Below are 15,000 nucleotides of genomic sequence, written 5' to 3'. Positions count from 1 at the left end.
CCGTGTACTGCCACCACTATCCACCCCCCCCCCCTCTCTCTCTGCCCCCTTCCCACACAATACCAAATTTAACCAACTTTATCGCTTAACCTAACTGTGGCTGTACCAGTTTATCGCTTAACCTAACTGTGGCTGTACCAGTTTATCGCTTAACCTAACTGTGGCTGTACCAGTTTATCGCTTAACCTAACTGTGGCTGTACCAGTTTATCGCTTAACCTAACTGTGGCTGTACCAGTTTATCGCTTAACCTAACTGTGGCTGTACCAGTTTATCGCTTAACCTAACTGTGGCTGTACCAGTTTATCGCTTAACCTAACTGTGGCTGTACCAGTTTATCGCTTAACCTAACTGTGGCTGTACCAGTTTATCGCTTAACCTAACTGTGGCTGTACCAGTTTATCGCTTAACCTAACTGTGGCTGTACCAGTTTATCGCTTAACCTAACTGTGGCTGTACCAGTTTATCGCTTAACCTAACTGTGGCTGTACCAGTTTATCGCTTAACCTAACTGTGGCTGTACCAGTTTATCGCTTAACCTAACTGTGGCTGTACCAGTTTATCGCTTAACCTAACTGTGGCTGTACCAGTTTATCGCTTAACCTAACTGTGGCTGTACCAGTTTATCGCTTAACCTAACTGTGGCTGTACCAGTTTATCGCTTAACCTAACTGTGGCTGTACCAGTTTATCGCTTAACCTAACTGTGGCTGTACCAGATTATCGCTTAACCTAACTGTGGCTGTACCAGATTATCGCTTAACCTAACTGTGGCTGTACCAGATTATCGCTTAACCTAACTGTGGCTGTACCAGATTATCGCTTAACCTAACTGTGGCTGTACCAGATTATCGCTTAACCTAACTCAATTTGTCCCTTAACCTAACTCAATTTGTCCCTTAACCTAACTCAATTTGTCCCTTAACCTAACTCAATTTGTCCCTTAACCTAACTCAATTTGTCCCTTAACCTAACTCAATTTGTCCCTTAACCTAACTCAATTTGTCCCTTAACCTAACTCAATTTGTCCCTTAACCTAACTCAATTTGTCCCTTAACCTAACTCAATTTGTCCCTTAACCTAACTCAATTTGTCCCTTAACCTAACTCAATTTGTCCCTTAACCTAACTCAATTTGTCCCTTAACCTAACTCAAGTTGTCCCTTAACCTAACTCAAGTTGTCCCTTAACCTAACTCAAGTTGTCCCTTAACCTAACTCAAGTTGTCCCTTAACCTAACTCAAGTTGTCCCTTAACCTAACTCAAGTTGTCCCTTAACCTAACTCAAGTTGTCCCTTAACCTAACTCAAGTTGTCCCTTAACCTAACTCAAGTTGTCCCTTAACCTAACTCAAGTTGTCCCTTAACCTAACTCAAGTTGTCCCTTAACCTAACTCAAGTTGTCCCTTAACCTAACTCAAGTTGTCCCTTAACCTAACTCAAGTTGTCCCTTAACCTAACTCAAGTTGTCCCTTAACCTAACTCAAGTTGTCCCTTAACCTAACTCAAGTTGTCCCTTAACCTAACTCAATTTGTCCCTTAACCTAACCCACGTTGTCCCTTAACCTAACTCAAGTTGTCCCTTAACCTAACTCAAGTTGTCCCTTAACCTAACTCAAGTTGTCCCTTAACCTAACTCAAGTTGTCCCTTAACCTAACTCAAGTTGTCCCTTAACCTAACTCAAGTTGTCCCTTAACCTAACTCAAGTTGTCCCTTAACCTAACTCAAGTTGTCCCTTAACCTAACTCAAGTTGTCCCTTAACCTAACTCAAGTTGTCCCTTAACCTAACTCAAGTTGTCCCTTAACCTAACTCAAGTTGTCCCTTAACCTAACTCAAGTTGTCCCTTAACCTAACTCAAGTTGTCCCTTAACCTAACTCAAGTTGTCCCTTAACCTAACTCAAGTTGTCCCTTAACCTAACTCAAGTTGTCCCTTAACCTAACTCAAGTTGTCCCTTAACCTAACTCAAGTTGTCCCTTAACCTAACTCAAGTTGTCCCTTAACCTAACTCAATTTGTCCCTTAACCTAACTCAATTTGTCCCTTAACCTAACTCAATTTGTCCCTTAACCTAACTCAAGTTGTCCCTTAACCTAACTCAATTTGTCCCTTAACCTAACTCAATTTGTCCCTTAACCTAACTCAATTTGTCCCTTAACCTAACTCAATTTGTCCCTTAACCTAACTCAAGTTGTCCCTTAACCTAACTCAAGTTGTCCCTTAACCTAACCCACGTTGTCCCTTAACCTAACCCACGTTGTCCCTTAACCTAACCGACGTTGTCCCTTAACCTAACCGACGTTGTCCCTTAACCTAACCGACGTTGTCCCTTAACCTAACCGACGTTGTCCCTTAACCTAACCGACGTTGTCCCTTAACCTAACCGACGTTGTCCCTTAACCTAACCGACGTTGTCCCTTAACCTAACCCACGTTGTCCCTTAACCTAACCCACGTTGTCCCTTAACCTAACCCACGTTGTCCCTTAACCTAACCCACGTTGTCCCTTAACCTAACCCACGTTGTCCCTTAACCTAACCCACGTTGTCCCTTAACCTAACCCACGTTGTCCCTTAACCTAACCCACGTTGTCCCTTAACCTAACCCACGTTGTCCCTTAACCTAACCCACGTTGTCCCTTAACCTAACCCACGTTGTCCCTTAACCTAACCCACGTTGTCCCTTAACCTAACCCACGTTGTCCCTTAACCTAACCCACGTTGTCCCTTAACCTAACCCACGTTGTCCCTTAACCTAACCCACGTTGTCCCTTAACCTAACCCACGTTGTCCCTTAACCTAACCCACGTTGTCCCTTTGCCTAACATAGTTCACTGCTCGGAATCTCTGGTGTCGTTGTTATCCTCATGTAGATGTCTTGCGAGTGTTGCTTACTTTCCACATATTCCTGCTATCCACTGTCAATTGTACTGCAATAGGACTATATCGCCGACCCCCCCCCTCCCCCCCCTCTGTCCCCCTCTGTCCCCCTCTTTGTGTCTCTGTCCTCTCAAGCTGGTCGGTCTGGCGTTTGAGTGTTAAATGAGCCTCGCAGCTGTTCAGTTGCATTCAGATGTCGACGCCCTCAGTGTACGTCGTGGTATGGTCTGTGTCCATTGTCCGCTGATGTCGTACGCGTAACCCACACGCTGTACCGATCATCGGTCGTTACGTACAGAGTGAAGTAGTGTGATACGTGTGACCGTACGCTGGCTGTGCCCAACGGTGTCGAATCTCAATTTCCATATGTTGTGCTTGATGCTACTTGTCTCGTCTCCCAATAACAGCTAGGTTGCACTGTGGTACGCCGTAGAGGCGTGTGGGAGGAACGTACGAACGCATTGTATGTCACCCTGGGTCGCTGGGGGTGGTGGTGCGGTGAGTCAGGTCAGGTCAGGTCAGCGTGAGCCGTCTGATGTAGTGACGCGTGTATTCCGACTTTGTCGTATTGCCTCACACAAAGTGCTACCCTGGTGGACCGCGTTCCATATCTGGGACATGCCGCAGATGCCGGTTGACAGTGGATCGCGGAAGGTACATCGCATACGTGCGCGGGCCACCTTCCACGTGTTCTCTTCTGCACATGTCGCAGTGTGTATGTGGTCTGATGTAGCGTGTCGTGACACATGACATCCTGGCATGCAAGAATTGTTGAATTCGCAAATGTAGGTGGACATCTACGTTTACTGCCCAAGATACGCAAATGAACTGGAAATCCGTTGTTGAGCGGTTGTTCACGCTGGAGGTGAATCTGTGATGGCGACGATCGGTACAGCTATTAACCGGTTGTTTCAGCGGTACCCGCCACATCCACACGCGTGACTAGGCCCATGTGGGTATGAAGCGATACGCGGCGGTGGCTTGGTGGGACTGTTCCCGGCCGGTGAAGGGGGGCCGCCCGGCGTGTTGGCCGCGCGCTGCGTGGGCGCACGCGCAACAGGCGGCTGGTGGGGGGCGCCGAGTGGCAGGAGCGCCAGCCGACGGGCCCGGCAGGCGGCGCAGCTACGCTGCGGCGCACCCTGCACGCGGCGCCTGGCGGCCAAAGTTGGTTCAGCCGAGCCCGGTGCGAAGCGCGGTGGACATCTGCAGTGTGCTGGTCTGATTGAGGACTGTGTGCGTTGAGGATGCGCCGCCGCCTGGCACTCGGCGCCGCGACGCCGTCTGCTGCTCGGTCGCCCCAGCGGTTCTCGCAGGTGGTTTGTATCGCAGTTGTGCGGACGTGTTGGCGCGTGCGCTGTGCTGGGAGAGTTCGCTTCTGCACCCAAGTGGGGCTTTGCCCTTGTGTGGCGCTGGCGTTGGAGCTGCCGGTCACCATAGGTGGCGCGTGTTGTCTCCCGCCGGCAATGCCACGACAGCACGCTCCCGGGCCTCTGTCGGCAGCGGCAAGCTCAGTTGGGAGCAAGGGTGTTCGCACTAAAACCGTCTACTCGCCTAACTCCGGGCGATTGCGCCTCTCTCGAAACCGACCAAGTACCTAGGACGGCGCTGCGCGCCGCCGGGACCTGAGAGGGTTTCGAGGTGTATCGTGCAGGGGAGCTCGGCCTCCTCCTGTTTGCAGAATAATTGAGCGGACGCTTGCGTGTTCGCGCGGGCCCCCGGGACACACTCCCGGGCGGCCGGCTGCTCAGCTCTAGTTGACGCAGCTCCCTGGTTGATCCTGCCAGTAGTCATATGCTTGTCTCAAAGATTAAGCCATGCATGTCTCAGTACAAGCCGCATTAAGGTGAAACCGCGAATGGCTCATTAAATCAGTTATGGTTCCTTAGATCGTACCCACGTTACTTGGATAACTGTGGTAATTCTAGAGCTAATACATGCAAACAGAGTCCCGACCAGAGATGGAAGGGACGCTTTTATTAGATCAAAACCAATCGGATTGGCTTGTCTGGTCCGTTTGCCTTGGTGACTCTGAATAACTTTGGGCTGATCGCACGGTCCTCGTACCGGCGACGCATCTTTCAAATGTCTGCCTTATCAACTGTCGATGGTAGGTTCTGCGCCTACCATGGTTGTAACGGGTAACGGGGAATCAGGGTTCGATTCCGGAGAGGGAGCCTGAGAAACGGCTACCACATCCAAGGAAGGCAGCAGGCGCGCAAATTACCCACTCCCGGCACGGGGAGGTAGTGACGAAAAATAACGATACGGGACTCATCCGAGGCCCCGTAATCGGAATGAGTACACTTTAAATCCTTTAACGAGTATCTATTGGAGGGCAAGTCTGGTGCCAGCAGCCGCGGTAATTCCAGCTCCAATAGCGTATATTAAAGTTGTTGCGGTTAAAAAGCTCGTAGTTGGATTTGTGTCCCACGCTGTTGGTTCACCGCCCGTCGGTGTTTAACTGGCATGTATCGTGGGACGTCCTGCCGGTGGGGCGAGCCGAAGGGGTGCTTTCGCGTCCCGAGGCGGACCCCGTTTAAATCCTACCAGGGTGCTCTTTGTTGAGTGTCTCGGTGGGCCGTCACGTTTACTTTGAACAAATTAGAGTGCTTAAAGCAGGCAAGCCCGCCTGAATACTGTGTGCATGGAATAATGGAATAGGACCTCGGTTCTATTTTGTTGGTTTTCGGAACCCGAGGTAATGATTAATAGGGACAGGCGGGGGCATTCGTATTGCGACGTTAGAGGTGAAATTCTTGGATCGTCGCAAGACGAACAGAAGCGAAAGCATTTGCCAAGTATGTTTTCATTAATCAAGAACGAAAGTTAGAGGTTCGAAGGCGATCAGATACCGCCCTAGTTCTAACCATAAACGATGCCAGCCAGCGATCCGCCGCAGTTCCTCCGATGACTCGGCGGGCAGCCTCCGGGAAACCAAAGCTTTTGGGTTCCGGGGGAAGTATGGTTGCAAAGCTGAAACTTAAAGGAATTGACGGAAGGGCACCACCAGGAGTGGAGCCTGCGGCTTAATTTGACTCAACACGGGAAACCTCACCAGGCCCGGACACCGGAAGGATTGACAGATTGATAGCTCTTTCTTGATTCGGTGGGTGGTGGTGCATGGCCGTTCTTAGTTGGTGGAGCGATTTGTCTGGTTAATTCCGATAACGAACGAGACTCTAGCCTGCTAACTAGTCGCGTGACATCCTTCGTGCTGTCAGCGATTACTTTTCTTCTTAGAGGGACAGGCGGCTTCTAGCCGCACGAGATTGAGCAATAACAGGTCTGTGATGCCCTTAGATGTTCTGGGCCGCACGCGCGCTACACTGAAGGAATCAGCGTGTCTTCCTAGGCCGAAAGGTCGGGGTAACCCGCTGAACCTCCTTCGTGCTAGGGATTGGGGCTTGCAATTGTTCCCCATGAACGAGGAATTCCCAGTAAGCGCGAGTCATAAGCTCGCGTTGATTACGTCCCTGCCCTTTGTACACACCGCCCGTCGCTACTACCGATTGAATGATTTAGTGAGGTCTTCGGACTGGTACGCGGCATCGACTCTGTCGTTGCCGATGCTACCGGAAAGATGACCAAACTTGATCATTTAGAGGAAGTAAAAGTCGTAACAAGGTTTCCGTAGGTGAACCTGCGGAAGGATCATTACCGACTAGACTGCATGTCTTTCGATGTGCGTGTCGTGTCGCGCAACACGCTACCTGTACGGCAGTGGCCGTGCGCCGCGTGCGGAACCACGCGTGCCTCTCAAAACTAGCGGAAGTGTTGTTGTTGTGTGGTACGAGCGCTGAAGCTCTGGAGCGGCTGGCCTGCGGTACCTGGCGCCTGGCGCCGGTTTTGAATGACGTTCGCCCGAGTGCCTGTCCGCTCCGGTGTGGAGCCGTACGACGCCCATCGGCTGTGAGGCCGTTGGACACAAAAAAAATAGTGGAACAGGGGCCGTCAGACGCCTCAGTCCCGCAAATGCTACTGTCTTGAAAGAGACAGTGGGAGACTGAAAAGGAAAAGATCACCCAGGACGGTGGATCACTCGGCTCGTGGGTCGATGAAGAACGCAGCAAATTGCGCGTCGACATGTGAACTGCAGGACACATGAACATCGACGTTTCGAACGCACATTGCGGTCCATGGATTCCGTTCCCGGGCCACGTCTGGCTGAGGGTCGGCTACGTATACTGAAGCGCGCGGCGTTTGTCCCGCTTCGGAGACGTGGGAGTGTCGTGGTCGCCTGTGTGGCCGGCCGCGTCTCCTTAAACGTGCGATGCGCGCCCGTCGCCTGGCGGTTCGCATACCGGTACTTTCTCGGTAGCGTGCACAGCCGGCTGGCGGTGTGGCGTGCGACACCTCGTACAACGACCTCAGAGCAGGCGAGACTACCCGCTGAATTTAAGCATATTACTAAGCGGAGGAAAAGAAACTAACAAGGATTCCCCCAGTAGCGGCGAGCGAACAGGGAAGAGTCCAGCACCGAACCCCGCAGGCTGCCGCCTGTCGTGGCATGTGGTGTTTGGGAGGGTCCACTACCCCGACGCCTCGCGCCGAGCCCAAGTCCAACTTGAATGAGGCCACGGCCCGTAGAGGGTGCCAGGCCCGTAGCGGCCGGTGCGAGCGTCGGCGGGACCTCTCCTTCGAGTCGGGTTGCTTGAGAGTGCAGCTCCAAGTGGGTGGTAAACTCCATCTGAGACTAAATATGACCACGAGACCGATAGCGAACAAGTACCGTGAGGGAAAGTTGAAAAGAACTTTGAAGAGAGAGTTCAAAAGTACGTGAAACCGTTCTGGGGTAAACGTGAGAAGTCCGAAAGGTCGAACGGGTGAGATTCACGCCCATCCGGCCACTGGCCCCCGCCCTCGGCAGATGGGGCCGGCCGCCCGCGCGGAGCAATCCGCGGCGGGGTCGTGTCCGGTTGCCTTTCCACTCGCCGCGGGGTGGGGCCGTTCCGGTGTGCGGTGGGCCGCACTTCTCCCCTAGTAGGACGTCGCGACCCGCTGGGTGCCGGCCTACGGCCCGGGTGCGCAGCCTGTCCTTCCGCGGGCCTCGGTTCGCGTCTGTTGGGCAGAGCCCCGGTGTCCTGGCTGGCTGCTCGGCGGTATATCTGGAGGAGTCGATTCGCCCCTTTGGGCGCTCGGGCTCCCGGCAAGCGCGCGCGGTTCTTCCCGGATGACGGACCTACCTGGCCCGGCCCCGGACCCGCGCCGCTGTTGGCTCGGGATGCTCTCGGGCGGAATAATCGCTCCCGTCAGCGGCGCTTCAGCTTTGGACAATTTCACGACCCGTCTTGAAACACGGACCAAGGAGTCTAACATGTGCGCGAGTCATTGGGCTGTACGAAACCTAAAGGCGTAATGAAAGTGAAGGTCTCGCCTTGCGCGGGCCGAGGGAGGATGGGGCTTCCCCGCCCTTCACGGGGCGGCGGCCTCCGCACTCCCGGGGCGTCTCGTCCTCATTGCGAGGTGAGGCGCACCTAGAGCGTACACGTTGGGACCCGAAAGATGGTGAACTATGCCTGGCCAGGACGAAGTCAGGGGAAACCCTGATGGAGGTCCGTAGCGATTCTGACGTGCAAATCGATCGTCGGAGCTGGGTATAGGGGCGAAAGACTAATCGAACCATCTAGTAGCTGGTTCCCTCCGAAGTTTCCCTCAGGATAGCTGGTGCTCGTACGAGTCTCATCCGGTAAAGCGAATGATTAGAGGCCTTGGGGCCGAAACGACCTCAACCTATTCTCAAACTTTAAATGGGTGAGATCTCCGGCTTGCTTGATATGCTGAAGCCGCGAGCAAACGACTCGGATCGGAGTGCCAAGTGGGCCACTTTTGGTAAGCAGAACTGGCGCTGTGGGATGAACCAAACGCCGAGTTAAGGCGCCCGAATCGACGCTCATGGGAAACCATGAAAGGCGTTGGTTGCTTAAGACAGCAGGACGGTGGCCATGGAAGTCGGAATCCGCTAAGGAGTGTGTAACAACTCACCTGCCGAAGCAACTAGCCCTGAAAATGGATGGCGCTGAAGCGTCGTGCCTATACTCGGCCGTCAGTCTGGCAGTCATGGCCGGTCCTCGCGGCCGGCCGCGAAGCCCTGACGAGTAGGAGGGTCGCGGCGGTGGGCGCAGAAGGGTCTGGGCGTGAGCCTGCCTGGAGCCGCCGTCGGTGCAGATCTTGGTGGTAGTAGCAAATACTCCAGCGAGGCCCTGGAGGGCTGACGCGGAGAAGGGTTTCGTGTGAACAGCCGTTGCACACGAGTCAGTCGATCCTAAGCCCTAGGAGAAATCCGATGTTGATGGGGGCCGTCATAGCATGATGCACTTTGTGCTGGCCCCCGTTGGGCGAAAGGGAATCCGGTTCCTATTCCGGAACCCGGCAGCGGAACCGATATAAGTCGGGCCCCTCTTTTAGAGATGCTCGTCGGGGTAACCCAAAAGGACCCGGAGACGCCGTCGGGAGATCGGGGAAGAGTTTTCTTTTCTGCATGAGCGTTCGAGTTCCCTGGAATCCTCTAGCAGGGAGATAGGGTTTGGAACGCGAAGAGCACCGCAGTTGCGGCGGTGTCCCGATCTTCCCCTCGGACCTTGAAAATCCGGGAGAGGGCCACGTGGAGGTGTCGCGCCGGTTCGTACCCATATCCGCAGCAGGTCTCCAAGGTGAAGAGCCTCTAGTCGATAGAATAATGTAGGTAAGGGAAGTCGGCAAATTGGATCCGTAACTTCGGGATAAGGATTGGCTCTGAGGATCGGGGCGTGTCGGGCTTGGTCGGGAAGTGGGTCAGCGCTAACGTGCCGGGCCTGGGCGAGGTGAGTGCCGTAGGGGTGCCGGTAAGTGCGGGCGTTTAGCGCGGGCGTGGTCTGCTCTCGCCGTTGGTTGGCCTCGTGCTGGCCGGCGGTGCAGGATGCGCGCGCCTGCGCGGCGTTCGCGCCCCGGTGCTTCAACCTGCGTGCAGGATCCGAGCTCGGTCCCGTGCCTTGGCCTCCCACGGATCTTCCTTGCTGCGAGGCCGCGTCCGCCTTAGCGTGCTCCTCCGGGGGCGCGCGGGTGCGCGGATTCTCTTCGGCCGCCATTCAACGATCAACTCAGAACTGGCACGGACTGGGGGAATCCGACTGTCTAATTAAAACAAAGCATTGCGATGGCCCTAGCGGGTGTTGACGCAATGTGATTTCTGCCCAGTGCTCTGAATGTCAACGTGAAGAAATTCAAGCAAGCGCGGGTAAACGGCGGGAGTAACTATGACTCTCTTAAGGTAGCCAAATGCCTCGTCATCTAATTAGTGACGCGCATGAATGGATTAACGAGATTCCCGCTGTCCCTATCTACCTGAGTGGGGCGGGGACCGTAATGTCCAATCTCGTGGCCTTGTCGTGGCTCTCTGGCTCAGTAACCCCCTTAGATGGGGCGAAGCTAACACGGGATGGGCCGTCCATGCATGACGTTAAACGGCTAGCCCTTAACTGGGTGCAATCCTCACGGTCCGCACTGGCCCACCGTTAATTAGCAAAAGCGGTGGGTGAGACATGGTCGGTCATGATCCCCCGGTACGTGTGGAGACCCCCCTGGGGAACGTAACTCGGGCTTGAGTGCCGCACCGTCTCGATGATGTCAAACTCCACAATATAAGACCCAGCTACCACCTTCAACATCTCTGGGCTGTGGATTTGTGAGGGTTGTCGTGTGTCAAGGTAGGACGTAAAACTCCCGTCGCGGCAAGACGTTAAGTGCCCCCAACCCAAGCGAAAGCAAAGGGTGCGTGGCGCAGGGGAAGCTGCGTAACGAGAGACACACCACCTGTCTCTCCTGAGTTGAGCGCGGCGGCTGGGCGAGGGTATGAGGGTAAGTCTCACGACGATCCTGGGGCCCTGCGGTCTGGCTGCTGCAGTTCCTCACGTCCTGGACGACGTTAAAGGTCCCCCAACCCAAAGCGAAAGCAAAGGGTGCGTGGCGCAGGGGATGCTGCGTCGAAGGGACACAACATCTGTCCCTAATACGGGGCACAACACCATCCATGCCCCGTTACCTGCGGTCACATTCGCTGGGGAGGGATCACGGCCTGAGCCGGCAAAGGCTCACCGCCGTGAACGGGACGACCCGGACACGTTCCGTCAAGCCAGGGCGTGGTGACACGTCCCTGGTCAGGTTAGATGGGGCCAGACCCCCGAAAGTCTGGGGGACCGACCCAGCACCTGGGTAGGACTGGGTCCCTGGCCTAAAGGTGGAAACCCGGCCTAGTAGGGGGCGAAGGCCGAGAGGTGAATCCGCCTCTCCGGAGTGCGGTGTGCATTTGCCGGGGAGGGACGGGTGAAATCTCCAGTGATGTGGCCATGGAAGGGGACTAGTGCGCTGGAAACGGCGTGCTAAACCCAGCAGCTCAACAAGCCCTTGGTCAAGGGGCGGGACTGGTGGGCGAGCTGCAGAAAGCCCCCCCCCATGCCAGAGAGGCCGGTCCGGGGAAAGAGACGGGCCTCCAACCCCCCTTTTTTGTCACTCTTCAAACATGGCGGAAAACAAGGAGAGTGACGGCGCGCATTCGGAGCTTGACGCTCCAATTGGCGAGTATGATGAAATGAGTGTGGCAGAGCGGCATGCCTACTTCCTCCGGCTCTTTGAGCGGAGTGTGAAGCATGGCAAGATAAACGCCGAGCAAATCAGGGCCATTAAGGAAAACATAGCCACGTGGGCTTTAGCTCACGCACGGCTAGAGGGGCAATATTACGAAATAAAAGAGGAAAATGAGAGACTGCGCAAAGAGCAGCAGCAACCCCAGAAAACCTATGCTTCAGTAACAGCAGCATCTGTGCCAATACAGCAAAAAAGAACGGTCCAAGAGACCATAAAGATAAATGTCCAGAAGACAGTTCCAACTGTCTTCGTAAAACCAAAAAAAGGTGAGAATGTCAAAAAGGCTAAGGAGCAATTTGAAAAAAGCATAAATCCCAGAGTGGATAAAATTAAGATTAACCAGGTCAGATCAACTAAAAACATACTAATCGTTGAACTAGCATCTGCGGAAGACAGTAATAAATTAATGAATAACCCAAAAATACGAGAGGCTTTTACGTGTGAGACACCCAGGAAAAGGAGACCACTGATGATGATATATGATGTGCCATCATATATGACAGTGGATGATGTCACAGACTGTATATATGAACAAAACTTCGAAGAGAAAATGACTCGTGAAGAGTTTAATGAAAAATTTAAGCCAAGGTTTAAAGCAGGTCCCCGAGATAAACATACAGTGCACCACGCAGTAGAGGTAGCGCCAGATTTAAGAAAAGAAATTATAAAAACCAATAGACTGTATATTGGATATAACTCAGTTTCGGTAAAAGATTACACGGCTCTTGCCAAATGTACGAAGTGTCAGGATTATGGCCACGTCGCCAAATACTGTAGCTTCCAGAATCCAGTCTGTAACAACTGTGGCGGGGAGGGCCACGATAAAAGAAACTGTGAACACCAAACACCTGTCTGCATCCCATGCAAGTACAGAAAACGGACGTGTCACACTCCAGGGAAGGAGTGTGTGACATACAAGTTACTAATACAAAGGTTGATTCAGAGGACCGATTATGGCGACCAGCTATAACGTGTCCAAAAGGAAATCACCTAGTAAACTTCTTAGGGATGCGGGCAGGTGGAGAAAGCTGAAATCGTCTCAGCTATCCGTGAACGAAGGAGACGGGGTGGAGGGGAGGTCTTACTCTGTTACAGATACCCTGGTGCAGCCAGAGACATCGAGGACGTCGGACTCCTCCTGCTTGACTGAGTCTTCCTCGGTCACTGGGGGGAGCCTTCCAGTTGCAGCGGCCGCTGAGGTGGAGGAAGGGGGCATTTATGCCCTCCCAATCCCACTAGTGCGACCGACGACTGCGGACTTCTCCTGTCAGGCCGGGTCTTTCCTGGCTGGCAGGGGGACCCCTCTTGCCATGGTGAACGCTGAGGCGGAGGAGGGGAGCATTTATGCTCTCCCGGTTCCGCTGAAGCAACCTGAGAAGACGAACTTCGCTTGCCAGGTCGGGACCTTCCTGGCTAGGCGGAGCCTTCCTGCCACATTGGTGAAGGCGGTGGAGGAGGGGGGCGTCTATGCTCTCCCAGTTCCACTGCAGCAACCGGCGACGACAACATTCTCCTGCCAGGTCGGGTCCTTCCTGGCCAGGCGGAGTCTCCCGGCAACGACGGCGCAGGCGACAGATGGCGCGGAGCCCTTCTCGGCTGGGGCCCTCCCGGCGGCGAGTGGGGCGTGCCTGTCGTCAACTGCAAAAAGTCAGGCTGGCCAACAGACTGTGGACCCTAATATAGAAAAGACCTTAGACAAAATAACTGGTGATGGTGTAAATAATCAAACAAGGGAACAATTAGAAAATAAAACTGTAGTAAGTGTAGCATCTGGTGATGGAGTAGAACAAGTAGAAAAATGTAAATATAATGCGTGCCCTCCGGGGAACACCTACGACATCTGCTCAGAAACACTGCAGCTTGGCAGACTGGAGAACCCAGTTTTAATGATGGCAGCCCTGAGGCAGCTGGTCAGGTCTGGGCACCCGAGAGGAGACAAGATTACATTTCCAACTCTGGAGGACGTGGACTGCGTACAACTAGCAGCAGTAAATATACCACTGGACTTTAACAAACTAAAAGATTTAGTCTCTAAAGTCTACGCCAGACGGGGAAGGAGTTTCGATCTTGACAAAACTTATAAAGAACTTGTCATGATGCATGGTAGGATTACTTATGACCCTGTTCAGACGTGGCCAAATAGCCTAGTCTATACCAGGTATCCGGACACCTATTAAGTTCTTTCAGGCAAATGCCATGCGCAGTTCTCTAGTCATGCAGGAGCTGCGAAGGTTGGCAGAGGAAAACGATATTGATATACTCCAGATACAGGAGCCAAACTCCGCCGCTGGCAGAGTCCCTGGCTTTCCCGTGACTGCACAAATAATCACCACAGGACAAAACCCAATGTCTGCGACGATCATTCTGAACAAGCAAATTAAGACAACTGTACTGGCTCAATATTGCACTTCACACGTGACAGTCGTAGAGATCAACCATCAAAATTTCTTTTGTTACTTGATAAATGTGTACTGTCAGTATCGAGATCCAATAGATTTGTACCTAGGACAGCTAAGGATCATATTAAGAGCCTTAATGGGGAAACATATACTAATAACTATGGACAGCAATGCTAAATCCCCCCTCTGGCACAGTCCAGTGCAAGATCAAAGGGGAGAAGCCCTTGAAGACATGATCATGGAATTCCATTTGAATGTGGTCAACCTCCCAGGCAACCCTCCTACATATAGGAGCAGGGCCGGGGCGGCATCGCACATAGATGTTACGCTAAGTTCAATTAGCATTGCGAACAAAATGCATAACTGGAAAGTTCTAGAAAATCACACAACAAGTGATCACAACACAATTGAATTCATTCTAACATGCGAAACTGAACATGTGCCAGAGGAATGGGTAATGCAGTTTGATTACGGGAAGGCCAATTGGGATCTGTTACTGGCGGAGTTCAACCCTCCAGAGTTGGAAGGCGAAGATTTTGATATAGATGATGCCGTTGAAACTTTAACAACCTCTATCAAGACGGCTGTGGCCGTGGCAATACCGATGAGGAGGCGTCTCGTCCGCAAAACGACTTCTCCATGGACTCCAGAGCTGTCGAGGCTCCGGCAGTCTATGAGAAGAGCACGCCGCAATTATCAAAGGTCTTTCACTCACGACGAACGGCAATACCATCTGGCCATATACAGACGGCATAAACGGGTTTTTAAGGAAACACTGCTACAACACCGACAGCAGAGTTGGGAGGACTATGTCACATCCCATCTAGCACTTGACCCATGGGGTATGCCTTACAAAATTGTAAGGGAGAAGATACACTCGCCTATGCATCTCTCTACTGTAAAGACTGAAGACCCAGACCGAATGACGACAAATTGGCTGGAAACAGCGGAGGAGCTACTTCGTGTGCTCCTCCCGGACGACCAACATGACAATGACGATGAGATGCAGACGGCAATAAGGCAGCAAGACCAGATAGAATACCATAATCAAAGGCAGGTTTACCCATTTTCGACGGAGGAAGTGGCACATGCCATTTACTCCTTTGC

At 52.9% G+C, this 15,000-nt stretch overlaps 2 non-coding genes and 1 pseudogene across 2 annotated transcripts; all 3 read left to right on the top strand.

The window, feature by feature from the left end:
* The first annotated feature begins 4,639 nt into the window (after positions 1-4,639).
* On the top strand, positions 4,640-6,532 carry LOC126317559 (small subunit ribosomal RNA). Its single transcript, XR_007556714.1, has one exon. It is a non-coding gene; the product is annotated as a small subunit ribosomal RNA (ribosomal RNA).
* A 362-nt stretch (positions 6,533-6,894) lies between these two features.
* LOC126317577 (5.8S ribosomal RNA) lies at positions 6,895-7,049 on the top strand. The gene has a single exon (XR_007556731.1). It is a non-coding gene; the product is annotated as a 5.8S ribosomal RNA (ribosomal RNA).
* A 188-nt stretch (positions 7,050-7,237) lies between these two features.
* LOC126317542 (large subunit ribosomal RNA) lies at positions 7,238-10,230 on the top strand (annotated as a pseudogene).
* Positions 10,231-15,000: the final 4,770 nt, after the last annotated feature.

The sequence above is a fragment of the Schistocerca gregaria genome, unplaced genomic scaffold, assembly GCF_023897955.1.
Source record: "Schistocerca gregaria isolate iqSchGreg1 unplaced genomic scaffold, iqSchGreg1.2 ptg000636l, whole genome shotgun sequence".
NCBI lineage: Eukaryota > Metazoa > Arthropoda > Insecta > Orthoptera > Acrididae > Schistocerca > Schistocerca gregaria.
The sequence above is the reverse complement of the archived record's forward strand: the minus strand, read 5'-3'. Positions and strand labels throughout refer to the sequence as shown.